The sequence below is a fragment of the Dermacentor variabilis genome, chromosome 2 (genome assembly GCF_050947875.1).
Source record: "Dermacentor variabilis isolate Ectoservices chromosome 2, ASM5094787v1, whole genome shotgun sequence".
NCBI classification, from domain to species: domain Eukaryota; kingdom Metazoa; phylum Arthropoda; class Arachnida; order Ixodida; family Ixodidae; genus Dermacentor; species Dermacentor variabilis.
The window spans coordinates 202,831,585-202,849,403 of record NC_134569.1 but is presented as its reverse complement, the minus strand read 5'-3'; the positions used below and the strand labels follow the sequence as shown (position 1 = coordinate 202,849,403).

General features: G+C 44.7%; 1 protein-coding gene across 3 annotated transcripts in view; it reads right to left on the bottom strand.

Moving 5' to 3' along the window:
- Positions 1 to 17,819, bottom strand: part of LOC142573044 (calcitonin gene-related peptide type 1 receptor-like) — a 198,325-nt gene that overhangs the window by 147,100 nt on the left and 33,406 nt on the right. For 2 of the 3 annotated variants that reach the window (XM_075682542.1, XM_075682544.1), the window contains exon 1: positions 6,155 to 6,643. The exons of the other annotated variant lie outside the window; for it this stretch is intronic. The gene's annotated coding sequence lies outside the window, so the exon portion shown is untranslated. Of the gene's footprint in view, positions 1 to 6,154; positions 6,644 to 17,819 lie in introns of those variants that run through there. 3 annotated transcript variants of the gene reach the window in all.

Here is a 17,819-nt window from a genome sequence, read left to right as displayed (position 1 = left end):
TTGATTATCGCGGGTAGAAAGCGTCATCTTGTGTCGAGAAGTTGGGCCGGCAATGTGCGTTGCAGGTATGTCGCGACATATATGTTATTGGCATCAGTAGTTTTTCACAACCCTGCAAGTGGTTATAATTCAGAACTTTGTAATCACCTCCGTGTGCGTTCCTTACTCAGATAAGAGTCAGAGCTCATGAAAGCTAAAACTGATGTTGCAATTTTGAATTATTTTCAGTCTCCAGTTGCAGGTGTCATTACCACGATATGTTTCAGAGGCACGCTGTAGTTGGAGACTTCGGATCATTTACGCCATACGTGATTCTGAGAATAATTTTGACACCACCCTCATCGAAATGCGGGTGTCGCGGCCTGGGCTGAACCCGGACCTCGAGGTCGGCACCGCATGGCATAGCCGCTCGGCTACCGCGAAAGTTGTGGGTGTGCAGTTTCTTACTTAAAAACCTCTACCTGTTGACTTTCATAAGCAAAGGCTGTCGTTCGATTCACCTCTCCTTACATATCGATCACAAACTCCGTAATATGAAGCACAAGGCGAACATATCCCTAAATATTCCTAAAATACTCTCTAGTATATAGACCTTTTGTGTTTTTCATGGGCGCCGTGATATCGCGTAGGCGGTGGTGCCATGATGCGTGGGTAGTCGGCAGGCTGGCCGGGGCGAGCGCTCCGTGTTCAATGCCAGGTACACGTTCGGTGGCGTTTCTGGTGGTCGTTTTCGCGCTCCCGCAGTCTGCTCATTATGACGTGGCATCTTTTACGCGAAAAACGGTTCTGTAAGACGTACTCAAGTGATTCAGGCGGCATGGCCTGAGAGAGCTATTCATTACGAGAGAAAAGCTGAGAGGTCGGCCTGAACCAATGTACTGACCTGCTACTCGGCGTTGGGTTACGGCCGGAGTTTCTGCGGCGCTGAGGCGGACGGAGCACCCAGCGCGACGTGCGCGCGCGCGTTCGAGCCTACGATCAGCCTCGGAGATCAGTTACGTGTCTCTGAAAATTCGCTTCACGAACGCTACCTTACTGTGGCATTCCTGCCGTAATTCTGAGTTTGGGTTCAGCAGCGATGAGTAGTTACGAAACACAAGGCGATCTTGGCAGCGTGGGTACCGTTCTCCTTCGGAATAAGTTGTGCGGTTTAATTTGACGAGTTAGAATTGGTATCTGCAGATACATTGCGCGAATACCGCGCTTGTCGGACGAGGTTTCCGCCCACGAATAAAACAGTTTCGGCTACTAATTACAGCACAGCGTACAGTGTGACTCACGCTTTTCGAGTGGTCGAGGGACCGGCTGCGGGTTGCGCGAGCGGGCGAAGCACTGGTAACGGCTGGGCTATATAGACCTGCTTGTGCTTCATAGCGCATGGCTGAAACCTACTGTGTGTTCTGTACTGTGCGTGCTACTTTACTCTTTTAGATTAGTCCTGTTGCTCTTTCTTTCCTATTTCCTCCCCTCCTTCCTGTCTTCCATTTCTGTGTTGTTGTCCCCTCCCTTCTGAAGAGTAGGCAGGCGTTGTGCCCCCCCCCCCCCCATCATCTTTCAACCCCCCATTCCGCTCCCATGTGTATGGTAGCAAACCGGTTAAGCTAAACTGGTTAACCTCCCTGCCTTTCCTTCTCCGCTTTTTCCTTCCTTCCTTCCAGTGGCAGTTACAGCCTGCTCCTCGTTTTCCCTTTCCTGTTAAATGTATATATGTGTTCAAAAGAAACAGTAATAACGAGCCTGCGGCATGACCATGCGAGGTCTTACTGCGGTGTTGGCCATTGTGGCTATTCTCCTTTTTGGAAAGAGAATGAAAACCTATTTCTCTTTCCGTCTTGTTCCTCCCGTCATCTACGACGCACTCACACGTTTTACGGAAAATTTGTCCTCACAAATAGCTGTCACGTTCGTCTTGGGCCGTCTTCGTTGGACAGTACTGCTTTACAGTGCAAAAATACAATGCCGAAGCACAAAACTTATGTGTATCATGCTGGATTACCAACCGCAGCGAGCGTTCTGCTGAGCAACGTCATTAGCGTCATACGGAAGGATGACGTAGACATAGCGTAGTGTTTTCAGGTCTACTCGACTTGAAATGCTTGCGAACGATGCCAATGGTTGACCCAAGTATTTTGTAAGGACCAGTGGTTCGATCTCTTGCGGCCTTTGTTTCCTATCTTCTCCTCTTTACATTCCCTCCTCCCGCAAGAGTAGGCAGGCGTTGTACCCCTCTCCGTGGCAGTTGTCAGCTTGCTCCCTCCCTTTTTTTTTGTGTGTGCTCGTACGTTTGCATCTCTTATAATAATAATAATAATAATAATAATAATAATAATAATAATAATAATAATAATAATAATAATAATAATAATAATAATAATAATAATAATAATAATGAGGTTGGCCGTGCACGAGCACTCTTATGTTTTAGTTCTTACGCCAAACGATCAGACAGTGAGATTTCAATTCACGCTGGCGCTTCAGAGACACCGCTGGTCTTCGCGGAATGAAAACCGATAGAGCTAATGTATTTCACAACACGCACACCGCGGTTGATGATGCGCGTGCATGTTTGAGCAGCCAAGAGAAATATCCTCAATCTGTAGTTACCGCTACACCGAAAGGCTACATTCAAACAGCGCCGCACCGGCTGACACAAGCCAAGGCGTAGCAAAGGCTCGAAGCGCGCCATTTAATATTCGCCTGATTGAAAGGTCTATACGCAGTGCTAGAAAAACGTTTGAGACGAGTGGCGCAGTACAACTGTGTACGAAGTGACGCACTCATGTCGTTCGCTGTGAGCTGAGCTTGAAATGAGCTCTTTGTCTGGATCCACCATCCATGTTAGTATATATTAGGACGACTCTTGCACCAGGGGACCGCGGCGCAGAGCATTCAGGTGGCAGCGTGTACAGACGATAGAGGTGGAGTGAACTTTGAGTAAGGGTCATCATTATCATTACTTATGATTATTCTAAACTCCTGTCTTCTCTCTCTTTTTCCCTTTCCATCCGCACGTGTATAGGGTAGCAAGCTGGACAAAGTCCATTTAATCTCCCTGCTTATGCTTCGTTCCTTTCCTGTCTTTTTCAACTTCTTTGTGCTTTATTTATGAATTTATTTATGTGTTCTTTAAATATTATTTATTTCGCACGATTTTTTAAGTGTACAATATAGATGTAGTATTCTAGGTACTCTGCGCATTATTCTCTCAACAGCAACCTATGGAGAAAGGGACAGACGCGTAATCAAACCTGCATCTCTTTCCAACTTCTAGTGAGGCTCACAAATGGCGTAGTTAAGTGACCTAATGGCCCACGTTAGTTCGTCACCGTGTGAAATGTCAAACGAGCCATAAAAAATCAACGAAAACAAGAATGAAAGATTCCACTGTAGGCCACGGCAGACATGGGGCTTCGCATAAATCTTGCAGCTACCAAAAACATTATGGTAATTTTAGACGAAATGATGGAAAGATGCATTGCCTGAATTTTCGGGAGACAGGAACCATTTTTAGCGCAATATCTATCTTTAGAGCAATAAGAAAGAAACGTTGAACGCTACGCTAACTCTACGCAGGAGCTGCTGCCACATGAGGAAAGTGGTATATTGGCTCTTTACGAAGCAGGTCTCGGCGTTTAATCCTATCGGCCACGCAACGCTCCCCTAAAGGGTAACGAAAGTTGCCACGTGGGATTATTGGGAGAACATGAAAAGAAGAACGTCGAGTTAAGCAAAGCCCGAGATTGAGTTTTTCTGTTTAATTTATTGTTTTTCTACATTCTTTTTTTTTTCAGATTCAGTCAAGGCGCCAAGCGATATTTGCGAAAGCACCAGTTTTGTACAGACCGTTATCTTGAGGTGCGTATGTTTGCGCGCAGAAGGGCTTAGAGCGGTAATAGGCCTCGTGCCTTGTGAAATGTAAGCAGCTTAACTGACGCAGCCGAGAAAAATTCCTGCACGCGTACTACGAAGGCTCAGAAAAAGAAAATTGGAACACGTGGCTGATAGCGCAGACAGAGTGCGCTCTAAATATCCGCATACCACCAATAATTTGAATCGTCAGATCGTTATGAATAATCGTCTTTCCGCTACGTATTACACAGCTTGTTATATTGCGTTCTGTTTTCGCATTCCTGCTTGTTTGTTTTGCAATGTGTGTACGTCTGTGCGTGTGCGTGCGTGCGCGTGTGGAGAAAAATATACAGCGGCGAATACTAGCTACACCATACAAAACATTAGTTAACGGTGTACAGCAGTTACTGTGACAGCGTACACAACAGTAGTAACGTAACCGTATGCTGTAATAATAATATTTATTCTTTCCGTGCGAAGTTCTAATCACACGTAAAAGAAGAAGAGTAACTGGCGCCGACATCTTTGTAAACGTAAATGATTTTAAACAAAATGTCCCCCTAGATATCTCGACATTACAACCATGAAGGCAAGCAACACACGACCCGTCTACGATTGTACTTTTTTTTTTGACGCTTCATTGTTCTTAAACACGTAGAGCCAGGCAGTGTTTGCTGAAATAAATATAAATAATTTTTTCGTTACTAATTACCTTTCTCTGTGATTACCTGCTATTCGGAAACGATGCGCTGGCTAATTTCTCCCATCTTAACACATCCTCAGCGAACAAAACTAACCGACATATCCAGTCACTGGCTTGAAATTCCTTTCGAGCACTTCGGCTTTTATGTTGCACGCGGCCTTGCTTGCTACTTCAAGTGTAACATTCGGCAAACATTAATCGTGCCTCGCGTTTATATAGTTAAGGTCACCGAAATGTTCTATATGCTTAAATATTTTTTTTTAGGACAGCGTGGTACCCGCCGTGGTGGCTCAGTGGCTATGGTGTTGGGCTGCTGAGCACGAGGTCGCGGGATCGAATCCCGGCCACGGCGGCCGCATTTCGATGGGGGTGAAAACACCCGTGTGCTTAGATTTAGGTGCACGTTAAAGAACCCCAGGTGGTCAAAATTTCCGGAGTCCTCCACTACGGCGTGCCTCATAATCAGAAAGTGGTTTTGGCACGTAAAACCCCAAATATTATTATTATTAGGACAGCGTGCTGCCCTAGAACAACGCAAACTTTCGTTGCTTATTTTGGAGAGGCTGTCCCTTGTGTTCCTCGTCTTTTAACATGATGGTGATTAACCTAGTGCTTTTTCCTCACGACTGATCCTTACTGCGAAGAAAAGTGAATATTCCCATTGTACTAAAATCTCATTTTCGGCGTCCCCACTAAATCTGCAAGAGGTGACTAATAATCGGCTAAAAAAAATTGGGATTCTCTTTCATAGCACACCGTGTACAAGGGTGACGTGGTTAAGCGCCAAAACACTTACGTGAAATAAATAATCGAAGAAATAACTGAACTACGAAAGAGGAATCGCACTTGCTTTTATATCATTGCAAAGAACACCAACTTTTATTCAGATGCAGGCATCTAGGCGCAGAAAACATATCACAACGAGGAGGGCACAGGTGAGTTTCTTACCACGAAATTATCCTCGTTCCTACCTGTGTTTCTCTGCTCCCCTTCCCCCCCCCCCCCCCCCGCTCTGCAGCGTAGCAAATCGGTAACTCTATATTGGTGAACCTCCCCGCCTTTCGTTTCTTCAAATATATCGTTCTCTTAGGTGGCATGAATACCGACTATGCGATAATATTAGCACGTTTAACTAAATCTGAAGCACCATGATAAAGCTGCATATTGCTTCCAAAGAATGGGGCCGCAGCCTCCTAGCTTTTATGCGACTGCATCCCCGTATATTTATATGGTGCACGCCAAATATAAAAATATCGTGATGCTCTAAGATTCTGCTGTCATCCTCGTAGCGAAAACTTGGTGTTCATGGGTCACACCAAAATTGCTTTGAAAAGATTTCCAAGCGAAAGTACGGCCTCGGTAAAGCAGGAACAGCCTGTCACAGAAACGTATGACCCGCGGTGAGAAAAGAAGAAAAGAAGGCAAAGATGACTGGCAGCCGCATATACAGGGTGCAGAAAGCATGGCTCTTGCTCTGTAAAACTACCAATAACCAAGACTTTACCGGCAGCACTCCTGACCTTCGTGTGAAAATGAATTGCGTTAATTTGTGTGAATTCAGAAAAAGGGATACTTCGATGTATAAAGAAAAACAACACTTACAGCACGGGAGTAATCCGGAAGTGTGGCAGTCAGGCAGCCTCGATGAGGCCACCAGGTCGATAAGCGCCTTTCATCGATAACGTGCGGCGAGCGCATTCAACACAGTCACGGTTAGTCAGCAGAAATATATACAGTCATTGCCTCGATGAAACGACTGGTCTTTCAGAATACGGAAACCACGACAATTTCACGTCCCAGTCATAGGTCACTCGCCGTTTCGCTCAAAAGAGCGCAGTCTCCATACACAGTAGCAATACACATCGACACGGAAATGAGCATAACGGTTTCTTAGAACACGTCACAAAAACATTGTACCGATTGAGGAACACAGCAGAAAGAAGCCCGCAGAAGTTTCTACCTGAAATCGGGCGTTATCGTAAATGCACAAGCGAAGCCGACCACAACTCGGCAGTTGTGTGGGAACGCGTGGCCTGTTGGAAGACTCCGTAGGAGCGCACAGCGCTGAGTGCCCTCAGCGTAGACCGGACCGGAGCGGACTAACCGTTCCGCGCGGCCGCCGACGAACTGCGAGAGTTCGATCAGGGGGAAATGGGCGCCCCCTCTCCCCGACTCTATCGCTACGCCAGCGACACGGCCGCTGGAAATCCTCGCCGCGGGAGGAACGGGCCACCGGTGGCGCAGAAGATACGCCGCGCTGGCAACGCAGAGGAAGGCGCTGTGGGCGAACGCGTCAATGGGGGCGGGGGCTCGCCGGTCATAGCGCGGTGGAATGCGCAAGCGGACGCCGATTTCGCCGTAGAGTTTCCTACTGAAATCATCAGAGGGAACGCTGTCGCTTCGATCGTTCAGATACCATGGTAAAGCCGAGTAGTGCAAGGATTTGTCTGACCTTCGTGCTTGTGGCTTCACACGCTCTTCTACTCCAATACTCTTTGTCTGCCTTTACCGGCCTAAAATTCCTACATGTCACCTTGTTGTAAGGGCCTGAGGAAAATTACGCTCGACGAACATGCGTATTCAGAGCCAATTGTGGTACTCAGTGGCGAAGCCTGGCGCGAGCCATCCCCTTTTCCGTAATTTCCTTTATTATGCCGCCTGTCCAGCCCCCCTACGTCATTAGCCGCTTCTCTCCGTCTACGGTTGATTGAGGGCACCCTACTTCCACGCCCCTCCCCCCATCGCGTCCAAAAAACAAAAGAACATGTGTGGCTGTGGTAGTGGTTGTATTCAGTGCGAGTGTTCTAATGGCGAAAGCGCGTATTGAAGTGAAGAGTTTGACGAAATCTCTTCTAGTTGGGACGAATCATGGCAAATAGCAAGACAGGCGCTGACCAAGGTGGAAAAACATTGACCTATCACAGCTGACATGAGCGCATGTTCACAATTAGCCGTTTATTGTAAAGAAGGCTCCCGTGTGAGTGCGGCAACGTCAAGTTCTTAAAGAACTTTTTTCACCTTGATAGGCCACTGTGTCGCTTTTCGCCAAAATTCCTACTCCCTGCCAGTTGCTGTGCAACAACACATTCTGTACGTAACACTCTGTTGAAAATCGCAAATTTTGAAGTCCCAAATTGGTTTGAAGTCAAGAGGACAAATTTCAGGATATCGATGTACAGCCACAAATCAACCACTCAACCACAAATTTCACGGAACGTGAGATCTGACAAAAAAGCTCAATGTCTGCGAGCCCTCACAACGCAGCCTAGCATTCGTAATTACAGCCTCTACTACTACATGTGAGCAACGTTGTAATGTTCGGTTTTACTCACTACTGTCACAGGCTGCTCAGAAATTATTGTTTTCTGAGATCCCGTGGTCCGTAAACTATTGTAGTTCACTGTACTACCCAGCATCCTGTTGCTCGTTGAACCGCCATGTTCGCAGCTCCCGTAAACACCATAGAGCCGGATTTATTTAATTGTTTAGCTATTTATTTATTTATTTATTTGCACTTGTATTTGTTTACTTATTCTGCTTAATTTATTTATTCATTCAAATACCCCCATCTCCTGTGGAGGCATGCACGAGTTGATATATAACAATGAAATACGAACAAAGGAAAGATTGAGCACATGGCACGTGATAAAAATTATCATGTCATGAATATAAAGCAACCTCCCTGAGAAGGCTATTCCACTTGCTGATCGTGGGTGCAAAAAAACACGAACAACAAAATATGTCACCCTTGGATGGAAGTTCCCTTCAGAAGAGAATAACAGCGTCAGGGCAAGGAATGTCGCTGAAATCAACCTTACGACAGAGACACTTGTCCCCGTCAGGATAAGTCCCTATGTCGAAACGCCGGCTTCAGCGGCGTTCCTTGTTCTACCACTGTTATTCACTTCAAGCCTCCATCTTGCTGTGAACTTCTGTCTTGCTCTGTGATTTTCACCTGTGCTAATTTTCGCAGGAAACTCTGGATTGCTGTGATCGTCGCTTTTGTATCACTCTTACGCTGGGCGTAATGTTCTCGCTTTTGCGGTTCACGCTGTGGCGGCGCAAAAGAACCTCTCCTCTTCGTGGTGTCTATCTAACATTAATCTGAAATGTGGCTGATAAAGTTGCAGCGACTACACGGATGACATAATATGTTGGAGTAAGCGTGTTTTGGAAGTAGTAGTCTAAACAGATTTACAACAGAAACCTGTATGCACCTCTGACGACATATTCTCACGCCATCATCTTTCTCAGAGAAAAAATCTCGCAAGTGTTCCTTCCTTTCTCTTTTTTTCTTTTTTTTTTCGTTTTAGCTGAAGTGTGCAGTTACATGATACGGCTCAGAACGTAACTTTGACGCTTCTGATGCTTCCGTTGCTAGTTGTGTCGCAGTTTATTGTATTTCTTTTCTGTTCTCTTTATTTAGAAGATAAAATTTTATAGCTTCGATGCATATAAGAGTAAAATATGTCACCAGCTTTCCACATTACAATAAAACCTGCTTAGTTTGATTCAGGGGAAATAATTATGCCACTAGAATAATTATTTCCCATGTTACTGGTGGATAGCGTCCTTTGGTGTAAGCCACAATTCAGGTTAATAGGCTGCCACTGCAATGTCCACTCTATAAAATTTCCGGTTGTAATCGCGAAGTTAGGAGAAATATAGCGAGCTGTATATTACATAATCACTCTAGGTTTGAAGGGTAGATATGACAAGTATTTAGGTTATCTATACAGCTAATCTTTATTAAGAGCTATTGGGTTTGATTTTCATAATATGCAGAGGTTGCCTGAGCCAGAAAATGGCCTAAATAAAAATACGCCGTTTAACATCGAGCAAACCAGGAATAGCAACTTTCCGGGCGATCAGAAACGTGCATAGCTCAGCAAAATCCTTGGCAAAGAACTGCAAATGTATGTGCACACATAAATATATATAGCAGGCAAAAAACAAGCATGACGACAGCTAAGTCACATGAGACAAATGAAACAATATGTGCACATGACTACGCTGCGAAATATTGTATTTTTTTGTCTCTCAAAGATTCCAGGTTATTAATTTCAAAAATTTGGCTTGGAAGTTCGTTCCAAGCAGCTATATCCCGAGGTAATGCAGATTTGTTAAATGCGTTTGTTCGGCCAGACACACTTGTGAAACCGCGTGTGTTATCAAATTTCAGGTTCTCGTATTGTCTCGCTGCTATGCCACTCGTAAAGGCTGTTTAATGTTACGCCACACGTAAAGGCCCCCTTAACGCGTGTCAGTTGCCGCCTAACAAATTAGTACGTTCTTTATTGAATTTCACTATACTGGTCTGCGCTTCTTTGGCGAACCGACGTGAAGAAAACGTACGAACGTTTCCTCAATCTTGATGCTAAAAAATTGTTGAACAGCAAACACAACCTGGCAGTTCAAGCATAAAAAATTTAAGAGAATTCTCTGTGATGGAGTTCTCACGCCAAAGAAAAAAGCAATTATTCTAAACGCGGGTTTTTGTTTTTGTTTATTTATTTTTCATAAGAAATTCTTTTTCTTGTATTCAGGCATGACTCGCAGCAAGAATGAAACTTGCTGCAAGAATGAAAAGAAGAATGAAGGCTTGTTAACCGAAACTTGCTTTACAGCAGTCCTACAGTGTCCTCTTGGTGACACAGAGCTTTAGAACCATGCTAATGTTGGGAGGGTGCTTACTTACGGGTCCGCAAGTTTAAGCCGAACTGAAAGAGTGTCCATTGTTATCAAAAGAACAGTGCATTCGCATAATGCGAAGGCATACAGACAAAGAAACGAGCACAATCAGAAAAGAACGAATGTACGTTACTTCAGGGGGCAAAAACCAAATCTCTCCTGAGAAATGAGATTACGCCTGTAGAAACGACACACTCGGTGACGTGAAAAATCTTGCTCCTTCGTAAACAATGCATAACCTAGTCAATGTGCATCAAACACAAAACGCCGCAGCATACAGGACGTGTAACAGACGCCTGCTAGGCACAGGCATTCTTCGTAAAACCGGCATCACATCCTGCGAGAACGTCGGTAAGTGGACGCGCTGGAGACTTCGCAAACACGCTGGGCACGAAAGATCATCGTACACACGGCGCGCACTGTTTTTTTCTTTTTTTCATGTTTTTGCTCAACATTTCTTTCCTTCACTTATGAATTTACAATGTTTGCAGAAGACAGCAGCGCAGGCAAGGAACTAGAAACGCGCCTTCGGCCTTTTCCAAACGATCAGCGCTCGGGGCAGTTCAGGTGAAAGGCGAGCGAGAAATCGTGCACGATGCACGCGTATTCGGTATTTCTGTTTTCTTATGCGTTTCCTTCGCGCTTGAGTGAGCCAACCGGCCGTGAGATTTCTCGCTTTCGACGCGCTGCCATAAACGTCGAGAGTCAAAATTCGAACGGAAAAGAGCCAATCCTACGTCCAAAGTGCTTTCTTGTTTTTACTATTTTTCTTTCAACAAGAAGACCTGGAACAGTGGAAAGCTGATAAGCGGACTGAGATCAAAGCAAAGTATAATGTTGCAACGCAGCGTGTCTGCCGTGTAAAAAAGAAAAGGGGCCGCTTGAAATCAGGCGCCGTGTGCATTTTGCGGCGCGCGACGCGTGCCCCTTCCAGCGCCAGCACGGCTGCACTTTTCTACATACGAATGCTTTATCATGCCAGAAGACCATGGCTTCGAGTTTGCTTTACCGGGTGGTTATATTTTCAAGCGCGAAAATGGAAAGAAATGATGTTTTGTCGGTTGCGTTACCGCAGCTGAAGAGATCATAACCGAAAGTATGCAGACACGTCTGTCGAAATAATGAACCAGATGGAAAATGTTGGGAGATAAAAACCGGGGTTCTGCACGCCTGGCGGGATCGATGCGAAGTATGGTACATTTCACAAACTGAACATTTGCGTGTAGTCATGCACGCATAGTGCACTATTCTTTTTTTTTTCATGCTCTCAATGTAGGGCAGCAAAGCGCGTCCAGTAATCATTAAAAAGTTGACTAATTAAATGTAATTAATTAAGTAATACTTCGTGATGAGAAAAGTACTGGCCGTAAGTACATACGGGTACGGCTACTATGCAGTCGGTACGATTTCTCTAGAGTTCTTGGGTATTTTTAAAATCTTGGTCCAAGTTAGCTTGGACACCCTGTATACTTACGGCGTAAATATTTTTGTGTGCTTTCTTCTTTGGTATAATGGCCGTGCAACCATTACAAACCAATGGCACCATGGTTTGAAGAGCTCGGACATCAGAAGTTGAGCCAGTGGACGGCCGCGATAATGTTACGAGGAACACTTTTCTACAACTCTTCTAAATTCCTCGATTACGATAATGATTTCGATTCCACAGACAAATTGACAGCGCTTTGACCACTTCCTCTAGCTGTGGAAACTCTTCACAACACGCAAATTGCGCTTAATAAATGACCGCAAAGGGGAATTCAAGTTGTCGATGCATAAGCGAACCGCGTACGTCTCCTGTATTGCTAACAGCGTTCAGCTCTGAGGTACAGAGCAGTATTTAATTCATTGCACGCGAATGGGGATACGAGACGGGTGCTGACTGCCTTGGCGCTGGCGTGAACTGAAGCGATCTTTCAGCTAGTAACGCGTATGTCGTTGGCTGATCCCGCCATGCGTTTGCGGCAATATTCATGGTGACACTCAGTGCAACCGGGTTTCATCCCATTTTCAAAAAAGAAAAGGTTACGCCATTTTTCTATCCGTACCGATTCACAAAAGCATTCAGCATCGTATAGACAGGAATATTGGTCAAAATGTCACCACTTTGTGTAGCTGCGGAAGCGCCTCACAACGCGCAAATTGCGTTTAATTGGATAAATCGATAAATCTATAAATTAAAGTACACGCTAAAACGAAGGAAAAATACAAAATAATGAGACTGAAATTTCTCACCTTTCCTCGGGTCTTAAACAAAAGCTAGTGTCTGCTAAAGAAGAGCATTTTTTTGAAAAAAAGTGAAGCAATTCGTGGAAATTTCTCCGCAGCGATTTTGGCGTCCCCTTGTCCGATCACGAGACAATATTAACTACGTGGACGTTGATGGACATATTATTAGTGATGCCTTTGCAATCGCTTACGAATGCAATGAGTATTTTCATTTTGTGTTTGCTCCTTCAGAGTGTTCACTTCTTAATCCCTCTTTAATAGGTTACGAATGAAGATCAGATATGCCGGATGTTTTTTTTCATCTGAGCAGGCAATATTTTCTTTGCTTCTTGACATCGACACGAAAAAACCTGCTGGCCCAGAGTACATTCCAAACGCATTTTCACGGCGCTAAGAAGCATGGGTCGCGCATTTCTTATTAGTAATTTTCATCAATCACTTCAGCAACAGACTAGCAATATGACTGGCTACTTTCTCCAGTCGTACCTGTTTGTAAATCTGGAAATAAACACAAAATTGAGAACTACAGACCAATTTCCATTACTTGTAGTTGTTGCGCGTAAGATCATTGAATATATTACATCAAAAAGTTAATTTCAATAACTTCAAGATTTTAAGCTTCTCTTTCCCAAACAGCTTGGCTATAGACGGGAGCTGTCGACGGCTACTCAACTTGGAGAAACAGTCCATGACTTTGCAACATCCCTTAACGAAACAGAAGAAATCGACGCAATTTGACGTGACATGTCTAAGGCATTTGATCGTCTTCCTCACGGAAGACTCATCGTTAAATTATTAGATTTAGGAGTTAACCTCGAAATTGACGTATGGATAAAAAGGTGCCTGTCTAACAGGACACATCTGGTGGAATGAACAATTCAAAGTCAACTGTTCCGGGGAAAACTTCCCGTGTCCCTCAGGCTGCATGTTGGGTCCAGTTCTGTTATTGTGCCACATAAATGATTAGTCAGACACAATTCCTCCTAATATTAGCGTACCTGTATTTGCAGATGATTGTTTAATTTACTGATATATAAACGACTGCCAGGACCTAATCGCACTAAATTCGGCGCTGCACGTTCTCGTGGCCTGGTGCGCGAAACACAAAATGAAAAGTATCTTCAGCTAGGCATCATACATGAAGCTGCCTAAGAGAACTAAAAAACGTGGTAGCATTTGACTATGATATTGATGGACACCATTTAACACAACTTAAATATTTTAAATACCTTGGCCTAACAATATCTTCAGATTTAAATTGGAAAAGACACATTAAGGACATTTCCTCAACAGTTGAGAGAAAATTGCGACTTCTGAGAAGAAAGTTAGGGCTCGCTACTCTAAAGGCGAAATTAACCGCGTATGTAACCCTTGTGCGTGTCTCGTTAGAGTATGCGAGCGCAATGTGGGATCCGTACCAAAAGATGTCTTATAGACAAGAGTGAGAAAGTCCAAAAAAGAGTTTGCATTCCTGGGGATTGTCTGTGAGAGACCACCTGACCACCTTAAGCCCTCTTCCCGCCATGGTTCACTCTTGTCTGCTTGCGATAACCATGCTGTCTTGCACGTGTGCAACTGATCGCGATCAACTGCGCGAGAGTATATATTCACACTTTTTCTGTAATAAACACCAGTTGGAAGTTTGCGCTGGTCCTTGTAGCCCTTTTGTGCCCCGTGTCTACTTTTGCGCTCGCCACTTCAGCAATGGAATACCAAATAGCCCGGTTTCACACCCTGCTCTACAGAAGAGCGGCTCGGTTCATACTATTGAGATACAGACACACAGACTGTGTCATTAATGCGCTAAATGACCTTCAACTTCCTAAGCTTGGTGAACGTAGAAGAATCACGACACTAAAATTCTTCTATCAATTCCACCTTAATTAATTTATTTTGAATGCTGACCTTCACTTAAAACTGCGTTCTTTGAGCACGTAAAGAAATTCCCATACCAACAATTAGAATCGATCACAGCGCGAAAAAAGGCTTTAGATATTCGACATTCTCCAAAACAATAGAAGAATAGAACTCCCTACTCCCCACAGTTCTTCAGTCAGCCTCATTAAAACAATTTGAAGAGTCGCTTTCATCTCATTTTCGTTACGGCAATTGAAGCTTTAGAGATACTTCGTATTGCTAATTTACAATAAGTTGCAGCACTGTTGCTCTTGTTTTCGATTATGTTGTGAGTACTACTTATCTCAGGACGCTCAATAAAGTTTTTCAATTCATCTATGTATGTGAGTGCTTGGCAATTTTTACCTTCTTTTTTGGCCCGCTTATTGGTATCACATGTCATTTACTCTGTAGCATATTATGGGATATATTCCTATTTGCACATTTAGATCTGCTTATGACTGCCACTATCTTATGTTCGGCTAGAACACTGCCTCTTATTCATGTATCGTATTATGTATTTGTGCTTATTTTTCCCACCCTGTAACCACCCTCGGGTCAGCATTATGTGTAAAATAAATAAATAAAAAATATTTTCTTGTAAGAAGCAGGCTAACGTTACCGTTCTTGTTATATATATATATATATATATATATATATATATATATATATATATATATATATATATATATATATATATATATATATATATATCATGTTATATATAATATTTACCATACCCGCCATAGTTGTTTATTACAGTATAGTGGCTATCCCGCTACGCTGCAACGCACGAGGCATCCGGATTAAATAACGTAAAGAGAAATCAGATGTGAAGAAAAATAACGCACTTGCACTTGCAAAAAAATATCCCGGCCGCGGCGGTTGGGATTTCTGCCGGGGCGAAATGCAAAAAAAAAAGGCCCCTGTACCATGAATTGGGTGCACGTTAAAGAACAGTAGGTGGTCGAAATTAAATTGGAGCCCCCCTACCCCCGCCTCCCCCCTATGGCGTTCCTCATGATCAGATAGTGCTTTCTATACGTTAAACTCCAGAATATAATTTTTCATTTTTTTAATCTTTAGTATAATGTGAGTCGTCCTCTGGCAAGCTACGGCGTGCATGGTGTCGAACGCAAAGTCATAGCCGCAGTTAGACCCAAATGTAATTGCTTGCAGTTATTTTTTTTATCACCCTGTCTGCTTGTGTGGGCTCTTCCAATCAAACTCGTTTTTTTTTAATGCAAATAGCATTCGATGCCTCCTTCACAGGTAATGAATCTATCTATCTATCTATCTATCTATCCATCTATCTATCTATCTATCTATCTATCTATCTATCTATCTATCTATCTATCTATCTATCTATCTATCTATCTATCTATCTATCTATCTATCTGTCCTCTCACGCCAACCCAGTGGCCCAAGTTATCTACCGGCTTTGGCAACTAGGTATGTGTTCCTGATCGTGACGGGTCGTGGTCCTTCCATAGACGTCACTGCAGCTCGAGTTATATCAACGCGCGAGCGTTAAGAGCCTCGTGTCGCAGAAAATCCTGTGTCGGCGTCGGCGGCGTTGTTTGTTAGCGAAAAATCATACCGAACCGCGCATCCTGAACAACACAGGTTCTCCACGTGGTGCATAGGTGCTAATGAACTAATTCAATTTCTCAAAGTAAAATATGTCAGAAAATTCATAAGATGCGACTTACGCACAACCTACACACATGGCAGAGTCTGAGTGCAATTTGAATATATGAGAAAACATAATTCTGTTGCGCGGAAACTGAAACACAAATCCATTTCCTAGTTGCCGTTCGAGGTTTGTCTTTGTAGCAGCGGCGCGCCCCGCTCGGTTCTTGCAACACCAGCCAGATGTCGCTCAGCTCCGCGCATCCGCGAAACCCGCCGTGGGGGGGGGGGGGGGGGGGAGGAGTGAAGAACCAGATAGTTCGCCTGCGTGCATAGCGTTCGCCGCCAGCGTTTTCAGGGAAACGTTAAGATTACATAGGCTGCAGTCGCCGGGAAGCGTGAGAAGCAGTCGGGGATCTTTGATTGCTACCGCGTTGCTCTGAAAGGCGAAGCTTAAGCGTCCTCCAAGTTCATTCTCTCTTACTGCAGGCATCGTCAAGCCTTCTATGCCGACCCAGTGGCCCAAGCTTCTGATAGCTTGAGTCACTTCGTATGGGCTCGTGGACGTGATGCCTTCATGGTCGTTGCACCGCCGCCGTTGTAGCTTTGGCAACCGACACTCGCCATGCCGACGTCGTCACACCATCGTCATCATGCATTCGTTGTCACACGTCCTAGTGATGCCGTGGTGGTCGGTGAATCGCCGTCATTCCAGCTTCGTGATCCGACTTTTCATGATTCCGTCGTCACTCCTGTTCCGGCGCAGTGGTCCGAGTTCTCTAATTGCTTGAGGCGTTAGTTAGGTGGTCGGGGCTGTGATGCCGTTGTGGTCATTGCGTGGTTGTCGTTCGAGCCTTGTCATCTGAATCTCGTTATGCCGTCGTCGTCTCGCTCTCTTTTTATCATTGTCATGACTTCGGTAACGTCATCCCATTATGATCATGGAGTCATCGTCATAACACTTTCCTCGTTCCATCGACATCAATATTTCTTCTTCATTGCATTGCAATCATACTGTCGTCATTCAATTGTGATTATGCTGCCCTCGTCATACCGTCATCGTCAGACAGACGCTATCATGCCTCTATTGTCGGACCATCGCTGTAATGTCGTCGCGGTGGTGCCATCATTGTCACTCCATCTTCGTCATCCGACTCTTGACATGCCGTCGTTGTTACACCATCGTTGCCATACCGGTTTCATGATACGGTCGTCCTCACGCCATTGTCATCATACACTTGTCATCATTTCATTGTACTGATGCCCTTGTCACGCCATCGGTGTCATTGCATCATCGTCATAAAGTCGCCGGCATGAATTCGTTCTCATACCATGGTGGTGGTGGTGGTGATGTTGAAGCAGGCGGGGTTAGCCTGGCATACATAGCCGGCAATTGTTCCGCCTGATCCTCCTTCAAGTTGAGATGAGGGATGTGTCACCAGGTGTCGATGAGCCCCGTGTGTCGCAGGAAGGCTATCAGCAGGCGTTGCGCTCTCTTCCTGAATGCCGCGGGCCCTCCGGGGAAAACAACGTCTTCAAAGGTCCTGTGCGTGAGACCGCTTTTTTGCAGGTTGTCGACCAACGCTTTTCTTTCTGTGTCAAAATGTGGGCATAGCCAAATGAAATGTTCGATGTCACCAATGTCACCACAGAAAACACAGAGTGGGGAAGCGCGAAGCCCAGTCTTGAATAACCAAGCTGGGGTGTATGCGGAGTCGGTCCTGATGCGGTATAAAAGCGTCGCTTGTTCGCGTGTAAATCCATGAGTCACACAGGATTCGTGTGGATTCTTGTGCATCTGTCTAAAGTGAAGGCGGATTGC